Here is a 5,601-nt window from a genome sequence, read left to right as displayed (position 1 = left end):
TGTTTCAAAGATAAAACACTTCGTGAAAGAGATTTAGATAATTTAAACGGTCTTAAAGAATGCCGAAAGCAAGAAAAGCCTACGTTGCTCTTGCCCGCAAAACAGCAGCTGATCGCATGGCTTTCTCATACGGTATGGAAGTTTCAAAGTAGATGGTAGAGTAACTTGCACTGCTGGAATAGTCACGTAACTATTCACTGCAATATTAAGTAAACCAGCTAAATTAGACGCGCTATTTTCAACGAGGCCTTCCCGCTGTGAGACAGTTATGATTCAACAGAACGCATTGTTTTCTTCGCAATGTGTGAGAATTAAATCGAAAACCGATAAAAGAAAAGGTGTTTAATGGTCTTGGTCGCAGATATTGCCTGCATTAACGACGTCTCTTACCGCTATTATCACCTAGCTAACCTGACATCATTGTTTTATGCGGCCGCTAAGGTTTGACATCGACTTCAACGATCATGGAATGTTACGTTATAATAAGAACGATTATATCCTACACGCAAAAATAAAAAAATGATCTCCTCTTTCTGTTTTGTCTCGTGAGCTTTGCATATTGCTCAACAAGTGCATAAAGTTTGGAATTGACAAGAAATCATTAAATTTGAAAATTAAGTTTGAATCACTGCAAATAAACGTATTCAAAAGTTTTACTTAGGCCGACGCGATTTCACACTTACGTAATCTACGTCGACAATGATTTTTAGTGCGTTCATTTTGAAAATTGCCGAGCTGGAGACAACAGCTTGTCGCGTGTTAGTTGAACTTGTCTTTTTGAGGTGAAAATCACTTGCGAACATCTCGACCTTTACTCTAGTATAGCCTACTGTATTCAATAAAAGACTATAAAGACTTTCGATAAAAAACAGAAGAGAAAACACTTCGCAGTTGTTAACGCTTTGAAAGTAATTAGCGAAACGAGGTTAATAAAACTGATAGCGGGTTTTCACTCTGCTTGAGATCATGATTTTTTGCGTTTTATTTCGATAACTTCACTGTCTTGATCGTTGTTATTCACTCGCACGAAAAGGAAATGAATCGGCTTGTTTTCCAACAGTTCCAATTATGAGCTAACAATATCAAAATTTTTACGACTAGGCGTACTGCATGCGTAAAACTAATCCTTTCAAGCAGCGCTTCTAATAAATTCAGTTTGGGACCTATTTGTTAATATAAACAAGACACTAAGCTTAATCAAAGACTATTTTAATTGAGTAAAATAGCGTTATGGTTATGACGTCATCACCTTTCTCGTCCCCCAAGGTTTTTTGAAAAGTCGGCGCCTATGGAAAGAAATTTGGCACGGTCGCAACACCTTCAGAAAAATTTAAGATATATATGAAGGGAAAATAAAATAAAGAAAATGTTACAAAAAAAATAAAATAAATTTTGTTTATGTCTATAAGTTAGTACTTTTGAATAGTTAAAATGATTAGTTTGGATCAACAAATGTGTGGCCTACAGCTTGGATTGAAAGGAAATTATCGGGTACCGTAGCCTAGTTATCCCGACCAGCAAAAATTTGTTCCAAGAACACAGTTCATTTTTACATTGTAGTAACAGAATGAAAAGGCTAACCAAATGTGTGGCCTATCGTGTTAACGTCGCTAAACGTTGAAATCGAGTAGAAAAGGGAGCTTTTGCTGACTAGGATACGTTGAAGCTGAGAAACATTCACAGAAGCCTTTCGAATTGTTCCAAGAACCCATTTAGCATAACATTTCATTTGTACATTGATTCAACGTCTGAATACATTATCTTAAAAATGCAACGTATCGTAGGGCTTCTGTGAATGTTTTTCAGTTTCAACGTATCCTAGTCAGCAAAAGCACCCTTTTCTACACGATTTCAACGTTTAGCGACGTTAAAACGATAGGCCACACATTTGGTTAGCCTTTTTATTCTGTTACTACAATGTAAAAATGAACTGTTAGGCTAACTGGGTTCTTGGAACAAACTTTTGCTGGTCGGGATAACTAGGCTACGGTACCCGATAATTTCCTTTCAATCTAAGCTGTAGGTCACACATTTGTTGATCCAAACTAATCATTTTAACTAGTCAAAAGTACTAACTTATAGACATAAACATGATTTTTTTGTAACATTGTCTTTGTTTTATTTTCCCTTCATATCTTAAATTTTTCTGAAGGTGTTGCGACCGTGCCAAATTTCTTTCAACTCAATAACTTACTTCGGTCACAAGCACGTTTTAACTTCGCGTTTTGTCGCTTCTACATTTTTCTCGACCTTTGCTATGTTGACGTGTATTGTTTTTGATATGATGGTCAGAAATAAAACTAACTGAACTGATATGACGAATTTTAATTTAATAGTTCAAACATTTTATTTTTATTCCTTTCTGCACGATTTCAACGTTTAGCGACGTTAAAACGATGTAAAAACGGAAATTGTAATTACGCTACGGTATCCGATAATTTCCTTTCACAAATTTCAAAAACTCGCCGAATAGGGCACTCGCCGAAAAAGGCTCTCGCCGAATAGGGAACTCGCCGAATCGGACTAGTCGAATCGGACTCGCCGAATCGGACTCGCCGAAACGGGCCATTCCGAACTAGGTTGCACCCAGAGCAATGTAACCCAAGGCCTTGAAAAATATTTTCAGTTGTAAAATGCACTGCTTTTCAAGAGTCAGTCCACAAGTTTTTATAAGTTGACCCTCATTATAGTGGGTCTTCTACTATTCGGTGAGTCCGATTCGGTGAGTCCGATTCGATGAGAGCCTTTTCATTGAGAGCCTTTTTCGGTGAGAGCCCTATTCGGTGATTTTTTTGAATTTTTTTTTGAAAATTATCGGGTACCGTAGCCTAATTATCATTGCTGCTTTTACATCGTTTTAACGTCGCTAAACGTTGAAATAAGACCGTAACCCTAAACCATAACCCCTAACCCTAACCACTAACCCTTACCTTCTAACCTCTACCCCTTAACCCCTAACCCTATAACGGCAATGTTAATTAGGCTAGGGTACCCAATAATTAAAAAAAAAAATCACCGAATAGGGCTCTCACCGAATAGGGAATTCACCGAATCAGACTTACCGAAACCGGCCATTCCGCATTATAAGCATATATATATATATATACTAGGGTGGCTCTTATTTGGCAAAAAATGAAAAAAAATTGAATTTTGTGTGGGACACCCTTTTAAAAGGTGAGGTTGTAAGAAAAAATAACACCTGTAAAAAATTTTTGAATTTCAAATTGATTTAGAGGTGGCCCTCCCCCCCTAAAGTTTTGCGCCCTCCTCCAAAATACAAAACCTGCATATCTCAAAAACTGCTTGAGCTAGAGATACGGTTTTTGTGTCAAAAGATGCAGAAAGCATGATTTCCTATCTGCTTTCTGAACAGTGATTGCGTCTATCTTGAGTAGAAAAGCAGTTATTTAGAAAAAACCTGTTTTCGGTATTCTAGCACAAAACAGTGCTAAACAAGTATTGTGGCCCAACCTATTCAATTAACAAAGTTCATAAACTAACCTGTAAAACTGGTAAAGCAATAAACGAAATAAGTATTCTTTAACTTTTATGCATTCATGCATAGCTAAAATAACCGTTTTTTATCATATTCCTTGGAGAAACTCCTGAGCGTGGAATCCGCTTTCCAGCTTCAGGTGCTATGCATCGCACTTGTTGGATGGCGAAGGCGATTTATGCAAAAAGCTTGATTTGCATTCATGGTATCTGTCCGAAGAAATGGTTGGACTAGCCTTGTTTGACTCTTGATTGTCTGTGGAAAGTAAAAAGCTAATGGTGGCAACCATGTTAGATGAAACAGGAGAACGTCCACCAAGGAGACCAAGCATCAAAGTAGATGCGTTTCTTAGCAATAAGGGTCTAGAACAGTATTACACCTCTAATTCAAAATGGCTTCTTCAGCTGTTGGGTGAAGATGAAGCAATAATTATACTTTCAAAGGATCTTGCTCATTGGACTGAAGATGGTGCATTTATTCAAGCTTTACACATGGCGAAGGGACTTTCAGTAGTGAATGACAGAGCAGAGAGAGGAGTTGCTCTAAGTCTAATCCAGGATTTTAACAAAATCTTAACTGAAGATGAGCCACAACTTCAGTTTCTTTTGCAAGTTGTTACTGAACACAGGAAACTGTTTCCAAATTCCAACAAGAACAATATTGTCGATTCTTCTTCGTTTAAACCTTCTTTGTTACTCCAGGGCTCAAGGGCTCTGTCTTTTACCACTCTTGGGCAGTGGCGATGCGGTTTAGATGCTTGAGCAAGTGTCGAGCAGCAATCCTTTGATTCGTCCATTTATCCATTGATTCGTCATCCAGTTCAAGCAGACCACGCACCCCATTTGGCGCAGTTACAGATGGTGTGGTCTGTGGTTTGTTCCTCTTTGCCACACTCACAGATTGCGGATGGAGCCATCCCCCATTTGTGCATGTTGGAGCGGAATAGTCTGACTCCTGTAGGCTAGCCCAGTACGCAGGCGGTTGAGCCGCACCCAGGCCTTCCTTGGCAAATTATGCATTCCGGTTGGATGGGGGCTGGTGTCGGAGATACAACTTTAGAGTCTTGAGGAGTTCTTCTTCCACTCTGAGCTCCATTTGTTGTCCTCCCAGGTAGTCACGCTGATGGATTGGTCTTCAGCGGTTTTCATCAGGAGTTGTGCATCACATACAAATGGGTGTCTCGATTTCAGTTGACGAGGATGCTCGATTGCTCGCTCATAGACTCATAGAGACTTGAGTGGAGCAAGTGGTTGGGGTTCGTAGTGCGGCGAGAAAGAGACAGGATGGCTTCTTCGCGACGAAACTCAGTTGGTTGGTTGCCTGCAAGGACAGGGAAATTGTCCGATGGTGTAGGTCGCAGACATCCTGTCACGATACGCAAGGCAATATGTAAAATATTGTCGATAATATCGCTTCTTCCAGTACTGACCAGAATTACATTTTGAAATGAATATTGTTACCAGTGTTCCCTCTAAGGTGCAAAAATTAAGACAAAAAAACGAAATTTTGTAGACGGTTTCGTGGTCACAAAAAAGGTTGTAAAATCAAGATTTGGTCAAATGCGTTTTTTCTAAATAACTGCTTTTCTACTCAAGGTAGATGCATTCAATGTTCAGAAAGCAGATAGAAAACCATGTTTTCTGCATCTTTTAACACAAAAACTGTATCTCTAGCTGAAGTGGTTTTCGAGATATGCAGATTTGGTATTTTGAGGGAGGGCACAGAACTTTAGGGGGGGAGGGCCACCTCTAAATCAACTTCAAATTTAAAAAAAATTTGCAAGAGTTATTTTTTCTGACAACCTCACCACTTGAAAGGGTGTCCCAAGCAAAATTCAAAAACTCAATTTTAAGAGCCACCCTAATATATACTAAAAGTTTATGAAGGGATAAAAATGAAATACGAAGATTAGTAGGGAAAACATGCAACTACTAACAGAGTGGAGAAATGTTGGTTTGTTGAAGCTTATAACCAAACATGGTCTACCTGCCCGATAGTTTTAAAGGCTAATTAACGTCTTCTCCATGGCCATAGTCGCTGGGAGCTTTGAGGCCTGCATCAGTAACTATATTTCATTTTGTTTGATGCTCAGGTAATAGTTGAAA

Source organism: Aplidium turbinatum, chromosome 3 (assembly GCF_918807975.1).
Source record: "Aplidium turbinatum chromosome 3, kaAplTurb1.1, whole genome shotgun sequence".
Classification (NCBI taxonomy): domain Eukaryota; kingdom Metazoa; phylum Chordata; class Ascidiacea; order Aplousobranchia; family Polyclinidae; genus Aplidium; species Aplidium turbinatum.
The sequence above is the reverse complement of the archived record's forward strand: the minus strand, read 5'-3'. Positions refer to the sequence as shown.